The sequence below is a fragment of the Zonotrichia albicollis genome, unplaced genomic scaffold (assembly GCF_047830755.1).
Source record: "Zonotrichia albicollis isolate bZonAlb1 unplaced genomic scaffold, bZonAlb1.hap1 Scaffold_83, whole genome shotgun sequence".
In the NCBI taxonomy this organism is placed as follows: Eukaryota; Metazoa; Chordata; class Aves; order Passeriformes; family Passerellidae; genus Zonotrichia; species Zonotrichia albicollis.
In genome coordinates this window covers 4199374-4217949 of record NW_027428460.1, presented here as the reverse complement: position 1 = coordinate 4217949, position 18576 = coordinate 4199374, and the positions used below count along the sequence as shown (strand labels likewise).

Genomic DNA, 18576 nt, shown 5'->3' with positions numbered 1-18576 from the left:
AGAGACTGAGGTATATACATCCCAATAGTCCCTTAGGAGAACTGTTAGTAAAATTGTCGGATCTCAAGATCTCAGTCCTGAGATGCTGAGCCTCCGAGACCAGCTTAGGGGTCTCGGGACTCCTGGAATGTTGCCAGAAGTGTCTGGTAGCTGGACTTTAACCCTACACAGGAGACGACAAGGATGAGGGCTTCACCGGGTGAGTGGTGAAGGGATTAGTTAATTAGAGAGTGAGAAACAGGGTTTAGGATTTATGTACAGGGGGGTTTAGAGGAGTAAGATGGAGGAATTGGGGTGTGTCCTGCCCTCCTTCTTCTTCCTCCTCTCCTCCATCTTCTTTGGCCACGGTGGCACCTTTCTATTGGTTATTACTAAGAGTACACCGAGTTATAACAATAGATGGTATTGGGGAAAAATGATAAATATTGTATACGTAGCAAAGGGTATAAAGATACGTGGCTGCCCGGAGGAGACAGAGTGTGCCCATGGCTGACTGCTGAGCGGATCTTTGTTAGGCTGAAAGAACATCTTTTAGATAAACAATTAATAAACATAAAACCAGAAAGAAGAACTGAAGCCTCTTCTCGTCCTTAAACACGCGTGGTGCCCCAAGGCCTCCCCCGGGCCTTCCAAGCCCCTCAAACAGCCGAGATAAACCGGGCACTTGGCGTCCCTGGACGGACAAGAAACCACCACAACCTTTCGGGGAGATAAACCGGACATAAAATGAGATTCTACAGAGGCCAGAGGGATTAGATAAAGTGAAAATGATCCATTATTGTATGGAAGTTTGGCCAGAATTAAAGTTGCAAGGAGGATGGCCTTGGTGTGGGACAAAGGATAAGTGGATGTGCCAACTATTAAATAATTATCTGACAGCTCGAGGGGATACTGATCCTGAGCAATTATTGTATGTAGCTTGCTGGTTAAGGAGCGCTGTTGAGGATGAAGGGGTGCAAATTTGTAAGGTACAGAGGAAGAAAGAGGGGAATGAAGGAGGGGATGATAGGACTAGTGAAAGATGAGATCCCCTGGATTATTTGCCTCCTTCTGCCCCTCCACCTTATAATCCTCTTCTTCAAGCACCTCAAATGGCAGGTCCGGTTCTTCCTCTGGCTGCCATTTCATTACCACCTGCCCAAACTCCTCCTTCTACCTCTTCAGCTTCCGCTATGATAAACCCAGTATCCCCTCCAGTTCCTTCTGCACCACCACAAGTGCCTACTCCACCTGCTGCATTCTCCACCCCTTCTCCAGCTCCACTTAATATCCACTCAGGCTCTTCTCCCCCTCCTATTGCTGTCCCTTTACCTCCTCCTAGTTGGGACACAAATGCCTCCTCGCCCAGTAAACAGCTATCAGCGAATACACCTGCTGATGGGCAAAAAGCTCAGGGTAACCCAGATATCCCTCAAAGTAGTTTGGCATCTGAAGATGGGCCGTACTGTTGTAACAGATCCAAGACCTCCAAGGCAGAGAGACTCTTTCCCCTCAGAGAGGTTCCTATGGGAGGAGTAGCGGGAGGTGTTGGCTTTGTGAATGCTCCCGTAACTGCTTCTGAGATGAGAGGATTCAAGAAAGAGTTGGGGCATTTAGTTGAGGACCCAGTGGGCATAGCCAACCAAGTGGATCAATTTCTAGGTCCAAATATCTACACCTGGGGGGAGATGAATTCCATCCTGAGTATATTATTTTCCCCAGAAGAGGTCCAGATGATTAGGGTGGCTGGCATAAGAATTTGGGAGAAAGATAACCGTCCAGGACCCCAGGTGCCATCAGGTGAACAGAAATTGCCACTAACGGATCCCAGCTGGAACCCTAACCAGGAGGAGGGGAGGAAGGCCATGATGGAATATAGGTCTTTGATAATATGGGGGATCAACAGTCAAAGGAACTAACACCCAATTGGCATTTGAGGGTACACAGGAGAAAGAGGAAGCTCCTGCTGCCTGGCTTAATCGCTTAAGGCGGAACTTTCAGTTGTACTCTAGAATAGACCCAGACACCCTAGAAGGTCAAATGCTACTAAAAGTCCAATTTGTTTCCAAATCTTGGCCTGATATACAGAGAAAACTGGAAAAGATTGAAGATTGGCAAGAGAAGGACATTTATGAGTTATTAAGAGAGGCATTGAAGGTGTATTTAAGGAGGGAGGAAGAAAAAGCAAAGGCCAAGGCTAAGATCATGGTTACTGTAGCCAGAGAAAGTGCAGGGGGGGTGGGTCCACCACCAGGAGGAGGCAGAGATAGGCCAGTACTGACAGGGGCATGAAGGATTTAGAGACCTCAAGTCCCTTTGCGAGGACGACATTGCTATTACTGTGGGGAGGCAGGACACATCAGGAGGTTTTGTAGAAAGCTCAGTCTCGATGTGGCAATAGCCAGAGAACATGATGATTTAGGGAAGATCCTTAGAGGTGACGAGTAGAGGGTCAGGGGCTTTACACTTTAGGGGACCTGATGCAACATCTAGGAGACCCTTTGGTAAACTTTAAGGTGGGGCCCTAAATGAAGAATTAGAATTTTTGAGTAGATACAGGAACAGATAAGTCCTGTCTCAACAAAGTACTAAGAAGTATAGTAATAGTGAAAAAATATCTGAAGTTAGACAAAAAAACCAGCTAGGTAGAAAGGATATCCAATACCACCAAAACTGGCCAGTAATACTTAACTTGTAATAAGTGATGTGAAAGTAAAAGGTACCTTATTGTTGTCTTGTTGTGTGTGTGAGAGTGAGTCACAAAGTCAGCCTCAACTTCCGAGCAGGGGGGAAGGGGGACTGTGGCCAAAGAGTGTGTGTGACCTGCAAACCAGACTAGTGCTCCCCAGATGTGTGAGGGAGCCGTAGCTGTAAGAGCGTGAGTGACACGCAGGCAGCCTCACAGGTGAATGTGCACCAGAGGCAACCAGAGTCAGGGCCCTTCCAAGAGGTCCAGAGATACTGAGACCTGTGAGCCAACCCCAAGGTGAGGTGGGGCTACAGGGACCTGTGATTTTCTAGCAGTAATGATCCAGTTTGTGTCTTGAGGGTGTGAAGGAATGTGTGAGAGTGAATATAGACAAATTAGAATAGAGGTAATGTAGATTGTGCATTACAAGTTTTACCACATCTCCTTAGAGGGAAGTGTATTGTGTAGAAGAATGGTGTAAGAAGAAAAAAAAAAAAATTTAAGTGTAAGGGGTTGAAAGTAGTATTTAAGCTCTAAGTGAAAGTAAGAAACAGAAACAAGAGATAAATAGATAAGATAAATCTTGGAAAATAGAACAGAAGACCAGTGAATTAAATACACAGAAAAATAGGAGAATAAAAGTACTTTGGGAGTTAAGTTAGCTGAGAAATACAACTCCTTGCAAAATACAGAGTATGTAGAAGTTGATGAGAGAAACATACAGGCTATGGAAAAAGAGAAATTACCAATAACATTAAACAGAGAAACTGAATTTTAATAAAATAATTAAATAACAGACCATTAATGTCTGTGTTTGAAAGCCCGTTTCAGGTACTCTTCATTACTAATTCGACTGTGCAGACCAAAAGAAAAAGGTTGGACTCACATCACTCTCATCCCCTGGCATTGGAGCAGGATTCAACGTCAGGTTTTTTTCCCTCTGGCATTCTGGCATTGGACCGGACTGCAACCCATTCTCCTTCTGGCATTGGGCCAGACTCCCAGTTTTTCCCTCTGGCATTGGGCCAGAGTCCACACCACTCACCTCCGGGCACTGGATAAGGATTCATCCACATCACAAGTTAATTCACCTGAGTATACTGTGATTTAAAGTTGACTCTCAGGAGGAAGAGTCAAAAAGAATGAACTGTGTGGGAAAAAAATTGGTATCAAGAGTTCTAACATTGCTTAAAATGTTTCAAGACTGTTCTGTGTAAACTATGTTGGTAAAAAGTTTAAGACTGTAAATAAGTAATTCTGGTTAAGTTCCCCAATTTAATTCTAAAGACTCCACGTTAATCCTCTACAGAACACTCCCCTGGGGGAAACCAAAATTGTTAGGGAATAGACCAAGAGAGGCTTAACCAGAGAAGCAGGTAGAAGGGACTCTAAGGAGCTTGGAAGCTTCTTCTCAGTAAAATTCCCCAAGAGGCAAGGCCGGGTGGGCAGGCTGTGCAAGATGACCCATACCGGACTCTTGGGAAGGGTGGTACTGATGGCTCTGATTGCTGGTGGTGCTCAGGGGAGCCCAGCTGAGCCGTGCAGAGAGTGCTACCAACCCCTCTATGAGGAGGAAGTGAGCTCCTTGTCGAGAGTCCACATCAGTTCTAACCCTGATTGTGTTAACCTCTCCCAGTTTGTCCTTTATCAGAAAAATAAAAGAGTGTATTGGATAGCATACAATACTGCCACTTTTAGGCAACCACTCCTAGGAGAGTGGCCTATAGGGGAAGCCTGGTTGTGTTTTGAATGTGATGCTGCTGAAACAAGCTCAGCAGATCCAGTAAAAAGAAAAGAAATGGTGAAAATAGTAAGAAAAATGTTGGTAACAAGTATTTATATGAGTGTAAATCCCTAGGTTTGATCTCTGATACCACAACACACACCAAATTGTCTGGAGACTGGTCTTGCAGCTGCGTTGCTAGAGTGATAAAACTAATTTTCTTATTACCCAAAGAAACTGGATCAAGTTTGGGAGTTCCTATATGTAATGATTTGGGAGAAATTAAACAAAACAGGCAAAGTGAAATAGAAATGGAAAAAATCCAAAATTGTAAAAGCCAAGTTTGAATCCCAATATCTGTGTTAAACAAAGTCATCCGGCTCCAGGCAGTATTAAAAATAAAGAATTCAATTATCAGGAAGATTTCAAATGAAATAAAAAGATTAGCATGTGTAAATAATCAAGATCAAACTCCTACACTTGATCCCAGTGGGTGGGAGAACTTGGAGATTTTCACAAAAGATGTATGGGAAAAGGTAATTTTTACTCACTGTGTGTGTTGTACTTGGAGGATTGCTCCTTTTACTATGCTTATTTATCTGTTTCAGTAAAATAGTATTTGCCGTGCAGACCAACCTGAAGAAACCAAAGAAAGTAACAAAGTTTAGTAACCGTGATTACCAAAGTGCACAAGAGATTTATAGTCGATTCAAAACAAGAAAATTGTAAGTTGATGTGAGCTTTAAATTTAAGCTGGATCAAAGAAAAAGAGGGGGGACTGTTATGGACAAAAATTCAGTTGATTTTTTTCTGTGAGAAAAAAAGCTAGGACTATTGCTGGGCTGCTGCTTATGTTATGGTAATTATGGGTCGTTGTTGTTAATAGTTGTTTTTGTCTTAGTAAAAGCCCTGGCTGGGGCGAGGTAATGGCCCTTCTTGGAGACAGTAACGGGTGGGGACCTTCCCAAACAGTGAGGAGAAGATACCTGGAGGGGGGGGTTATGCAAAGTGACTCCAGGACCAGAATGCTTTGTGGGACCCCGACTCCAAACGCACAGAGAAAACCCCAAAAACAACAAGCCAAATAAGAGTTGAGAGACTGGAGTGATGTCTGTACATGAGGAGCCGAGTGCTGAGCCTGCAGAGATGCGGAGTCCCTCTCGCCCTGACCATGGGAGTCGTCCCCAGCGCTGACACTGAGGGGGACCGCGCCGGGAAAAGTAACAACAAAGGGATCATCACGCCCCAAAAGGCTCCCACGAGGACCGGATCCCCAGCTCTGCCCCTAGTGGACAAAGCTGTGCATATCCTCCGCCTCTGAGTTGCCCTGGGAGACACGATGGGGACTGCAGCCCTGCCGAGCGGCCCAATCCTGAGCTGATCACTTTTAATAAAGCCATTAAAAAGGAGAAGAAGTCTCCTAGCTGTGTTTATTTCAGGGACTGGTGCTCCAAAGTGTCCCAGTGAAAGCCAGCAGGGGCTGTGAGCTCTGCAGCTGGGCCTCCTCCTGCGCTGCTGCGGCCCAGGGCCCAAAGGCGGGAGCTGCAGCCTCGCTCCTGTCTCACGAACAGGAGCCTCCTCCAGGCCCATGGCCCCTGCATGGCCCCAGCGTGAGGGAGGGTTCTGAGGCACAGCGGCTGCTGGCAGGAGGGGCTGCTCCGGCCAGCTGGGGGCTTCTGATAAATGCCCAAAGCCTTGTGCTCTCTGCAGCTGGCCAAGGACAGCAGCGGGGCTGAACGGTTCGTGTGGCACAGCCAGCCCCAGCGGCGGCCGTCAGGAATGGGACTGGGAGTCAGGAATGGGACTGGGAGTACGGGACTGGGACCTATACTGGGATCGGGAATGGATACAGGGACAGGAAATACGGGACTGGGGACAAGGACATGAATGGGGACAGGGACCAGGACTAGGACCAGGAATATGGGAGAGGGAACAGGAATGGGACCAGGAATGGGAATATGGGAACGGGACAGGGAATACAGGAATGGAAATGTCAGAGGAGCATTGGGACCAGGTATAGGAACAGGACAGGGAATGTGGGACAGAAACAGGAATTGAGTCCGGGAGTGGGATTCACGCTGGGATGGGAGCACAATGTGTCCCAGAGCAGGGGGACATGGGAACGGGTGGGCGAGAGGGGGGTGAAAACAGGGAGAGAGGGACCCTGCACAGGGGACACCGGGAACTGAGACAGGGGGACATGGGGACAGTCCTGGGCCAGGGGCTCCTTGATCTGCTGCCCCAGAACCTCCACCGGGGTCTCCCAGTGCAGCTGGAGCTGCTCGGCCTGGGGTGCCCAAAGGCCTGAGCAACCCCCATGTCCCTCCCAGGAACCCTCAGCTCCCTCGGACCCAGCATCCCCCACATTCCCTGCAAGATTCCCCTGTGTCCCCATCCTTGCCTGAGTTCAACATCTTTATTTTTACCCAGTTTTTGGGGTTTTTGAAAGGACAAAGAGAAATTAAAAGACAATCAAGGGTACAGGGAGCCAGGATGAATTGGAGCCCCCCAGGCAGATGTTTTCCCAAAATGGATCACCAGCACCAAGAATCACCGGGGCTCTTCCCACCTCGGGTCACTGGGGATCATCCAGTGTGGACTGTCCCATGGGGGATGGAGCTGGAGCAGTGCACGGAGCTCTTCCCGCACTCAGGGCACTCACAGGGCTGCCCTTAGTGGTGCCTCCATTGGCGCTGGGTCAAGGCTGAGCTCTGGCAGAAGCTCTTCCCACACTTGGGACACTCATGGGCCTGTGACATCACAAGGAGCAGAGATGGATGTTAGGCACCCACCAAAGCTGCTCTCACTCCCCTCCAGAGATGGAGAGGAGAGAAAAAATAGAATGAAGTCTTCATGAGCTGAGTTAAGGACTGGGACAGATCACTCAGCAAATGCCATCATGGGCAAAACAGTTCAAAATTAGAGATGTTAATTGAATTTATTACTATCAATCAGAGCAGGATAGTGAGAAGTAAAATAAAGCTTTAAAAACATCTTCTGCCCATCCCTCCCTCCCTCCCAGCTCTGCCTCCTCCCCCAGTGGGTGCAGGCAGACAGGCACTGGGGGCTCTGCTCAGTTCATTCCTGTTGTTTCTCCTGCTGCTCAAGGAGAGGAGACGTTCCCCTGCTGCACCATGGGGTCCCTCCTGGAGACACTTCTCCATGAACTTCTCCAGGGTGAGTTCATCTCAGGGACAGCAGCTCTTCACAAACTGCTGCAGTGTGCCTCACTCTCCCATGGGCTCACATGGAAGGAACCTGCTCCAGCATGGGCTCCTCTCTCCATGGGTTTGCAGGCCCCTGCCTGGTCCCTGCTCCAGCACAGGTTTCTCATGGGCTCCCAGCCCTGCTCAGGCCCCCCCTGCTCCAGCACGGGCTCCTCCAGGTGCTGCAGGTGCATCTCTGCTCTCCGTGCCCTCCATGGACTGCAGGGGCCCAGCTGCCTCCCCAGGGGCTTCCCAGGGAACCTCAGGGCAATCAGCTCCAGCCCCTGGAGCAGCTCCTGCCCCTCGTTCTGCCCTGCCCTGGGCTGTGCAGAGTTGTTCCTCTCACATGTTCTCACCCTGGTCACAGCTACAACTACATGACAACCAATTTTCATAAATCTCTTATCCCAAAGTGTCGGAACTCAGTACATCCCTCCAGGTGTCCAGAGTTGCCAGAGACCCTGTCGGGGGACTCGGAGACCCTGGCACGCAGCCCAGAACACCTGGGGATTTGATTATGACCTGTGAAGCAAATTACCAGCTTTGTATGAGGACTGGAAAGTCACAGAAGTTTAAATAGTATAAAACCAGAAATTATCAGAGGGTGGAAATGTAGATTTTAGGATTTTTGGAATGTGGGTTTTGGGGACAAGATGCAGGAACTTGGGCGTGTCTAGCCTTTCCTCTTCTTGGTCTCCATCTTCTGCTGTGATGCTGGCACTTTGGTTTAGAATAGAAGTGCACTGTCTAACATAGGTGATAGGTATTGGAAAGTAATTGTAAATATGTTACACGTAGTTTGTAGTATAAAAAGACAACACCACCCTGGGGGCGGTCAGAGTGCCTTTGGCTGCCCTGCTGAGCAGATCTCGGCTGGGCAGAAAGAAAATTTTATAGGTAAGAATTTGTAAACAACTTCAAGACCGAAAACTGAAGAGCTGTGATTTGTTCTTTGGACGCATGGGGCGAAACAGAGACCTTTCACACATCTCAGGGCAGCAATTAACAACTAAACTCCGAGACCAAAGGTGTTACCACCATTTCTAACTGGCCCAGCCTTGGCGGACGGCTGGTCTGTCCTGGAGCTGCCTGGAATTGCCTCTGTGGGACATGGAGGAGCAGCTGCTTCCAGCAGCCTCTCACAGAAGGTGCTCCTAGAGCCCCCTCTTACCAAAACCTGGCCATGCAAACCTAGTTTAAATATGGTCAGGTTTTATTACCGTTATTCATTCTTATTATTGCCATTTTGGCTACTTTTGCTGTTAATATTACAGTTATTACTTGTAATTTTTAATCTTTTTGACTCTATATTAAGAGTATCTTTAGTAGAACTTGAAACAAGAGTTCTTAATTGCAAGTAGAAGTTGTCATTTTTCCACCCTCTTGCCCTGCCCTGTTCTGTGTCATTGCTGTGTGTGAAGCTGCTGCTGCCAGGACTCCCCATTTCCCTGGTTTGGGAAATTCGATGGCATTGCTCACATGTCAGAAAGAGAGGGCTCATTCCAATCAAATGCATTCTCTGAACTCTTCTAGTCCCAGTGTTGGAAGCTTGTTTTGTAGTGTTGTTGACTTTCTCAGCATCTGTTAATATTTGTGATTTTATGACAAATGTCCTTGGATGGGATTTTGCAAGATTCTATAATCAGTGTTCAGTTTTGCTCTTGGATTTCTTAATGGTGTGTCAGAACTGAATGCAGCATTTTGGGTGGGAAGCCTTCAGTTGGAGCTAGGATTGTCTCAGGAGCAGCTGGTTTTGCACATGTAAGCAGAGATAACAAAGATACCATGAACTGAATATTCAGCCTTGTTGCAGAATCCGCAGTGCCTGAGCGGCACCGGAGCTGGGGGAGCCTCTGCAGCCTGTGGGGTCGGACATCCCGATGAGGGGACCCCAGGAGCCTGGAACGTGGAGCCCGGATAGGGGGGACCCTCTGCAGCCTGGAGATGTTGGGACCATGGACAAGGGAGACCCAGGGGTACCCCAGGGCCCTGAAACAGGGACGCCGCACAGCTGGTACCCCTGAGCCCCTCTGACACCCACCTGGGAGCCCAGGGAAGGGAACCTCTGGGATTGCCAGGAGCCCCTGCAGCCCAGAGAGAGGGGACACCAATACACACTGGAGCTGCAGAAGGCCAGACAGCAGGGACCCCTGAACCCCAAAGTGGAGAGACCAGAGCGGGGGAACTCCTGGGTGAATGGTTGTGTGGTGAATCTTGGTGGTTTGGGTTTTTATGAGGGTGGCTGAACCTTGCTGGTCGGGAGGTTTTTATGGACACCAGACACCTGGTGACTTCTGGAGATGGAACTGGGCAGGAGGAACACCCAAACCAACACACTCACACCTTGTTTTTCCCCCAGAAAAGGAATTTCAGTTCCCAAAGTTTGACCAGATGGAGGAGGAGACCATGAGGAAGATGAAGATGCCCCAGGCAGGTGAGGAAGAAGTCAGTGCCCCTTTCCCCCTCTCTCCTGCCCCATCTCCCAGCCCAGCACAGCCCCGGGCTGCAGGACAACCCCACTGCCAACGCCGTCCTGCCAGGAGTGGATTGGAGAAATCTCTCTCTTTCCCTGTGGCACAAAAATAAATCTTCCTTCCTTCCTTCTTTGGTTATTTCCTTCCTGTTTCTTCTTCCTTTCTCTCCTTGTCCTTCCTCCCCCACACAAGGAGCTGAGGATGAGGACCAGGGAGGACAAATCCCCACAGCAGAACCTCGTGGAAGAGGCTGTTCTGAGAGGCTTGACAGTGCAGGAATTCAATGGGGACAAAAAGCCCCAGAGATCCCACATGAAGAGGGGCTGCAAACCCAGCCCAGGGAGCCATGAGGAGGAAAGACCCACCCTGTGCTGGGAAAGCAGCCGGAGATCCAGATGCAGCTTGGAGCTGGTGGTTCCTGAGCACCTTCATGGCAGGGAGAAGCCCTACAAGTGCTTGGAACGTGGGAAGAGCTTCAGTCAGTGCTTCAGCCTCCTCACCCACCTTTGCATGCACCTGGCTGGGACCCCCTTCGAGCAGGGCCATATTTGAGCCAGAATATTGGGAGTCCCAGAGCCAGCCTGGTGAGTGCACCCAGCACGTCCCCCACTGACCCGGAGCTGCTGCAAGTCCAGAACAGTCAGAGCAGGGCTGAGCTGGGGGAGCCAGGGGCTGGGGGGATCCACAGGAATAGGGGTTAATTGTGGGGCTGGGATGGGAGTTGTCCTCCTGCTCCTCACCATCCTGTGCTCCCCAGAGCCCAGTCACTCCCAGTATGATCCCTGTTGCCCTCAGCATGGCTCCAATTGCTCCCTGTTGCTCCCAGTGTTATAGCAGTGGCCTCTAGTATAGTCCCAGTCACTCCCTGTATGATCCCAGTCTCTTCCACCAGGGTCCCAGTCATGCCCAGTTGCCCTCAGTGTAGACCCAGTCACTCCCACTTGCTCCCAGTTGCCTCCAGCATGGTCCCGGTTGTCCCCAGCATGGTCCCTGTTCTCAGTGTGGTCTCTGTCACTCCCAACAGGGTTACAGACACTCCCAATATATCCCAGTTGCCCTCAGCATGCTTGGAGTCTTTCCCAGTCACTCCCAGTATGGTCTCTGTGTGATCCCAGGAGAGCCCAGTCACTTCCAGTAGGAGCTCATGGAGCAAAGCTCATGGAACACCTGGAGGACCCACCCAGAGGAGGGTCCCTACAGGTTCTCTGGCTGCAGGAAGAGCCCCAAGGAGCAGAGGTGCCGCCAGAGCCACCACCCCAAGTAGGAGGTGGTGACAGCTCTGCAGCCTGGGGCCCCAGGACCACCAGGGGGGCTTCCAGATGGACACCCCAGCAAGTGGCTCACACAGCCACTCCTCCTGTGCCCAAAACCCCACTCTTGGCATCCCTCATCCCTCCCTGCAGTCCCCTCCCCAACATCTGCAGGCCTCTGGGAAGAGCCTAAAGAGATGGAAGTGCCTAAAACAGTGATGAAGTGCCTGAGCTGCTCCCAGCTGTGGATGTTGCTGTCCACAGACCTCTCCTGGTCAGTGCCATGTGGAGATGGGAGGGGGATTAGGGAATGCTGAGAAGACTGAAAGGGGGTTTTATGTGCTCTTAGGGGCATTTCTGGTGCTGGGAGGGGCTTTAGGGGGCTTTTGGGGGGTCTGTGGGGGAGTTTTGGGAGTTCTGGAAGGGCTGTGCAGCTTGCACAGAATTTGGGTGGGTCTTTGGAGGGGTGGAAAAGAGTTTTGATGGATCTTGGGGCCATTTCTGTTGCATGGAGTGGTTTGGGGAGTGAGCAGAGGTCTGTGGGGTGGTTTGAGGAGGCTGGGAGGGGGTTTTGGGGCAGTCATGGCCCCCCAGACCCCCAGAGCTGCCACCAGACCCTGCCCACAAGGTGCTGCTGGGGCACAGGGGCTCCATGTAGGGGTTTGTCTTCCTGGCACCCTGGGAATGAGGGGGGATCCCCCTGGGCCGTGTGTGACCCTCCCATCCTGGTGCCACCCCCTCGTCCCTCCCCACAGGGCTCCTACCCCAGCTCCTGCTCCCCCAGAGGGAATTTGGGGAGGGGGCCCAGGGAGTGCACAGCCCCCACCAGGGGATGACCCCGGCCCAGCCCCTTTGTTCAGCACCAAACGGGGCCTGGGGCTGCAGGAGGAAGAGGCTGATGGGAAGCAGATCCTGCAGCTGGGACAGTGCTTTGGGAACAGGGCAAGGTCCTGCCCTGCACACCTGGCTCAGGTGTGACCCTGCCCCGGGACATTCCCATCCCCACAGATCCCATCCCCAAAATCTCTCTTGGGATCCCTCACCCGTCTCTGCAGTCCCTGCTCCAACACCTCCAGGCCTTTGGGAAGAGCCCTGATGCCGACAGAACTTGGATCAAAGTTACAAAGTGATGATATAGCTTGAGTTATAAGATATCAGTATAACCTGATAGATCTGCATAACCTGATATCAATAGAACCTAAATCATTACTTTTTATATATCTATATAAATATACCTAGATAACCTGAATCATACATTTTTTGTGCCTATATAACCTGATATAAATAACTTTCTACAATGCAATGGCTTGTATATGGTTAACTAGTTGCTTAATGCTGAATAGACAGAAAAAAAGAAGAAAAAAAACCTCACCAGATGGAGAGCTTCAGAGATAGAGGGGGGTAGTACTAATGAGAAATTGTGCAAAGCCAATGAGCCACAAAGAATTTAGGCTGGTTAGGACCAGACACACCAAGGAACACCATGACTGCACACGCTCCAAAGACCAAGTTAAAAACTTCAGATGTGAAGACAGCCTTGGAAGCCTTTCCTAAAATGCCCCCCCTGCAAAACCAGAACAATCACAGACTCCTGACAGACCCCAAATTAGGAAAGTGCAACTGCAGTGCAGAAGAACTGTCTAATAACCATGACATCATACAATGTAAATGAGTTCTGGCAGGTAGGTGATGATGTTGTAGTGACACAGTGACGCTGAGCAACACCTACTGTATGAATATAACACAGCACATGAGATCTAAAAACACTGCTCTGTGGGGATTTATTTCCAGCTCATATTTCAGGTATCACCCCAAAGGGATGGAATTTCCTACCCAGGGTCCCCACCAAGCCCAAGTGTGGATTTGCAGCCCACAATTTTCCCAGTTTGCCTCTCCTTTTCCCCAGGCTGGATTCCCCCTGCCCCCATCAGATGGGAGCAGCTGAGAGCCTCACGTTGCCCATCCCGGCCTGTCCCAGCTCAATCCCTGCTCCTGTGACTTCTAGAGATGGGCTTGGGCAGGAGGAATCGCCAGCTCTCACACCTTGTTTTCACTCCCAAAGCAGGATTTCCCATTCCCAAACCTTGGCCCGATGCAGGAGGAAAAGGCTGTGAGGAAGAGGAAGATGGCCCGGGAGCCCCAGGGAGGTGAGGAGGAAGTTAGTGCCCCTTTCCCCCTCTCTCCTGCTCCATCTCCCAGCCCAGCACGGGCCCCGGCTGCAGGACAACCCTGCTGCCAAAGCCATCCTGCTGGGGATGCACTGGGGGGATCTCCTTCCCCCTTCCTGTGGCACGGAGATAAATCCCATCCTCTCCTTGTCCTTCTTCCCCCAGACCAGGAGCTGAGGATGGAGAGCAGGGAGGACAAATCCCTGCACCAGAACCTCATGGAAGAGGCTGTTTTGAGCAGCTCCACAGCACAGGAATCCAACAGGGAGGAAAAGCCCCAGACATCAGGCACAAGGAGAGGCTGCAGACACAGATCACGGGGATCTGAGGGGGAAAGACCCACCCTGGGCTGGGGAGGTGGTCGGAGCTCAGAGCTGGGAGCAACTTCATGATGAGGAAAAGCTCCATGAGTGCTTGGAATGTGGGAAGAGCTTCAGCCAGAGCTTCAATCTCCTCACCCACCTTCAGCTGCACACGGGGGAGCGGCGCTGGGAGTGCAGGGAATGTGGCAAGAGGTACAGGCACAGCTCCCACCTCTACCACCAGCGGGTGCACACCACAGAACAGCCCTACACGTGCTTGGAATGTGGGAAGAGCTTCAGTGTTTGAGCAGTTTGGATCTCCTCAAGCACCAGCACACCAGTGTCCCGAGCATGGGAAGACCTTCAGGCACAGCTGTAGCTCAACCCAACACAAACAGAGCCACCACTAAGAGAAGCCCTGAGAGTGCCCTGAGTGCGGGAAGAGCTTCCTGTGCTGCTCCAGCTCCAAGCCCCATGGGAGGATCCATGCTGGATGATCCCCAGTGACACCCAGAGGGCAGAGCCCAGTGATCCGTGTTGGCAGGCACCTGCCTGCGGGCTCCACATCCTCCTGGGTCCCCATGGCCTGGGTTTTCTTGTCATTTTTCTTTGTCCCTTCAAAACACCCAAAACTGGAGTAAAAAAATAAAGACATTGAACTAAGACATTGATGGGAACATGGGGGAATCTTCCAGGAGATGTGGGGGATGCTGGGTCCAAGGGATTTGAGGGTTCCTGGCAGAGCTTTGGGTGTTGCTCAGGGCTTTGGGCACCCCAGGCTGAGTGGCTCCAGCTGTGCTGGGAGGCCCTGGTCACAGTTCTGGGGCAGCTGATCAAGGCCCCCCTGCCCTGGGACTGTTCCCATCTCCCCCATCCTGGTTCCCGGTGCTCCCTGTACAGGATCCCCCTCTCCCTGCGGTCACCCTCCTTTCCTCTGGCCCATTCCCATGTCACCCCGCTCTTGGGCCCATTCTGCTTCCATCCCAGTCTGAATCCCATCCCCAGTCTCATTCCCTGTCCCTGTCCTGTACTGTCTGGTTGTATTGCACTAACTTGTTTCTTTAGTTACTGTTTTGCACTGGGTGGTCTTGTTATTTTGCAGGGAATAGTTGATGTTGTATCACATGGTTTGTCCCGCCCACACCCCTCTCCCCCAAAGCCCCGGTGCTGCTCTTGCCCTGGGTTACTCCTCCCCTCGGCCCTCCCATCAGTTGTATCCCATTGGCCGTGGCCTCTCTCCTCCGCCACTCTTTCCCTGGGGTTAAAATCATCCGTGATCACACACTTGATCTCTTTTCCCCTCTTGGACCTCCCTGGGGTGATTCCACAATTAAGGTGGGAATTTTGGTCCCGAGGAGAAGAGTGCCTCCCGTCCTTTACTTTGGTCCTTGTGAGATAGTGAGGCCCGGGGGTCCAGAGCCGCCGAACCAGACCCCACAAAGGCCCTGGGTCAACCTTACATTGCCGTTCCCATATTCCAAATCCCATAATCCCTGTCCTGTTCCCGTATTCCCGATCCTACTACTGGTCCTGCATTTCTATTTCTGTATTTCTTCTCTCACTCCCATATTCCCATTCCCACTCTCACTCCTGTATTCCTGTTCCCAATCCCAATACCATCTTCTTAATCCCCGTCCCATATTCTGTCTGGTTCCTGTTTCCATATTCCCTGTCCCATTCCAATATTCTCGTCCCCAGTCCCATTCCAGGTCCCTCTCCCATTTTCTCAATCACATCCCAGTCCCTGTCCCCATTCCTGTCCCTGTTCCCATTTCTGGTTGCAGTCCCAATATCCTGGTCCTTGTTCTGGTCCCTGTCCCTATCTCCTATTTCCAGTCTCATTCCTGGTTCTATTTCCAGTCACTGTCCCCATTCCTGGCCCTGTCCCCATTCCCGGTCCTGTCCTGGTCCCATTCCTGAGGGCTGCACAGCTTGGGCTGGCTGTGCCACACGAACCGTTCAGCCCCGCTGCTGTCCTTGGGCAGCTGCAGAGAGCACAAGGCTTTGGGCATTTCTCAGAGGCCCCCAGCTGGCCGGAGCAGCCCCTCCTGCCAGCAGCTGCTGTGCCTCAGAGCCCTCCCTCACGCTGGGGCCATGCAGGGGCCATGGGCCTGGAGGAGGCTCCTGTTCGTGAGACAGGAGTGAGGCTGCAGCTCCCGCCTTTGGGCCCTGGGCCGCAGCAGCGCAGGGGAGGCCCAGCTGCAGAGCTCACAGCCCCTGCTGGCTTTCACTGGGACACTTTGGAGCACCAATCCCTGCTGTGGTGTGTTCTTAAGTTCGTTAGTTTGCTCCCCCCATTTTCTGTATTACTTCCTGCTGCTACCCTGCCAGTTATGTTGCTATGGAAATGAAACTGCTCCTCCCTTGGTTTCTCTTATAAAGTGAAAGTTGTTTCCTCCTTGGGGTCAGTCAATCACTCTTTTTCTCCTCCCAGGTTTCGAGAATTTTCCTTTCTCTGGGAGGTATGGTTGGCTGTAGCCCCGGAGCCCCTCCTATGATTTATAACAGTTGGTTACTTTAGTGTATCAGTTATGTTTCGTACCTCCAAATATGTATTTCTATTGGATAGCCGGGTTTCCCTGCCTTCTTCCCCCCTTTTCCCTTAAAACCCTCTCCTGCCCCTTGTTCGGGACCATTTGCTGGGTGTTTTCCCCTCTTTGTTGGTTCTTCTGTAATAAACCGACAGTTTTACCCCCAGCAAGTGGTCGCCTCCTGATTCGTCTCTCACCGCGCTGCTCCGAGCTATCCCCCAGCTCAGCCCGAGGCCAAAGCCGCCGAGGGGGGCTGTTTTCTGATGCGCAGGGGCCCTGGCCTTCGCCCCTCACCAGATAGCCGGATTCCAGGGCCGTTCACGCCCCCGCGCAGAGTGGCGCCCAACTGTCACCCATACGTACAGCCCTCGGGGATGCCGTCATTGTTCACCATTATATGGACGACATCCTCGTGTGTGCGCCCGACCACGGTCTGCTTGCCCATGTGCTTGACCTGACAACCAATGCGTTGGCTGCTGCAGAGTTCGAGCTCCAGCAGGACAAAATTCAGCGGGTGCCACCTTGGAGATACCTGGGCCTCGAAATTACAAAGCGGACAATTGTGCCGCAAAAATTGGCAATTCGGACAAAGGTCCAGACCCTAGCAGATGCCCATCAACTGTGTAGATCCTTAAATTGGGTGAGACCCTAGTTGGGCATTTCAACCGAAGATTTAGCCCCTCTTTTCGATTTGTTAAAAGGGGGAGAGGAGCTTAGTTCTCCTAGGACTCTTACCCCAGAGGCACAGGTAGCTCTGGAGAAAATACAAAAGGATATTTCGGCCAGGCAGGCCCACCCATACCATCCGGGCCTGCCTTTCAAATTTATTATACTGGGAAAATTGCCACACCTTCATGGCATAATACATCAATAGGATGTTAGTCTGAAGGACCAAAGATTAGGAGACAAGCTCTTAATTATAGAGTGGGTCTTTCTGAGCCACCATAGGTCCAAAAGAATGACACGGCCACAAGAGTTGATAGCAGAACTGATTCTCAAAGCAAGATCGAGGATCAGAGAGCTTGCGGGCTGTGATTTCTCATGCATACAGATCCAAATTAAATTGGAATCGGGCCGATTTAAACTAAAAATCTTTGAAGAACTGCTGCAAACTAATGAATACCTTCAGTTTGCACTCGACAGCTACACTGGGCGCATCACAGTAAATCGGCCATCCCACAAATTATTCAATTCGGGGTTTAAATTCTCGTTGAAAAAGGTTCAGAGCAAGAAGCCACTAGATGCTGTGACAGTTTTTACTGACGCGTCTGGAGCATCCCACAGGTCAGTGATGACTTGGAAAGATCCTCAGACTCAGCAGTGGGAGTCCGATGTTGCTGTTGTAGAGGGCTCTCCACAAGTTGCTGAGTTGGATGCAGTCGTCAGGGCATTTCAGAAATTCCCTGGACCTTTCAATTTGGTCACAGATTCTGAGTATGTCACAGGTGTAGTGTCTCGAGCTGAGTCAGCTGTTCTTCAAGAGATCACTAATAAGAGATTATTTGAATTGCTGAATAGGCTCGTCGAGTTAGTCTCTAACCGCGAGCATCCATTCTATGTCATGCATGTGAGATCACACACAGATCTACCTGGGTTCATTGCAGAGGGAAACCGTCGCGCCGATTCTTTAGCGGCGGCTGCTGTTTCGCAGGCCCCCCTCCCAGATGTGTTCAGTCAGGCTAAAATCAGCCACCAACTGTTCCATCAAAATGCCCCTGGCCTGGTTCGTCAGTTCAATCTGACGCAGGAGCAGGCCAAGGCGATAGTGGCCACATGTCCCCAATGCCAGCAAGATCAAATGCCTACCATAGCCTCAGGGGCTAATCCCCGGGGTTTGGCAAGCTGCGAGTTGTGGCAGATAGATGTAACGCACATTCCATTTTTTGGCCGATTGTGTTACGTCCACGTCTCAGTGGATACTTTCTCCGGGGCGATCTATGCTTCTGCCCACACAGGTGAAAGGGCAGCGGATGTTCAGAGGCATCTGCTCCAGGCATTCGCTGTCTTGGGCATCCCTAAGACCTTAAAAACAGACAACGGCCCTGCGTATGTTTCCAAGGAGCTGCAAAGCTTTCTGCAGCAATGGGGAATAGTGCATAAAACCGGCATCCCCTATTCCCCGACAGGCCAAGCCATGGTGGAAAGAGCTCACCAGAGCCTTAAGAAGGTCCTATCCCGGCAACTACCGACGATGAAGGCAGAGACCCCCCAAGTCCGGCTATCAAGGGTATTGTACACACTCAACTTCCTGAAT

The 18576-nt window shown here is 51.0% G+C and overlaps 1 protein-coding gene and 1 long non-coding RNA gene across 3 annotated transcripts in view; one reads left to right on the top strand and one right to left on the bottom strand.

Annotated features, from left to right (window-relative positions):
* Positions 1–18576, bottom strand: part of LOC141728045 (uncharacterized) — a 621306-nt gene that overhangs the window by 242315 nt on the left and 360415 nt on the right. The gene's annotated exons all lie outside the window — the stretch shown is intronic.
* LOC141728068 (uncharacterized) lies at positions 9815–16428 on the top strand. 2 transcript variants are annotated; one of them, XR_012578751.1, is made up of 3 exons: positions 9815–10031; positions 13387–13468; positions 13655–16428. It is a non-coding gene; the product is annotated as an uncharacterized LOC141728068 (long non-coding RNA). The 2 variants fall into 2 exon arrangements; XR_012578752.1 differs by having other exon boundaries at positions 13384–13468.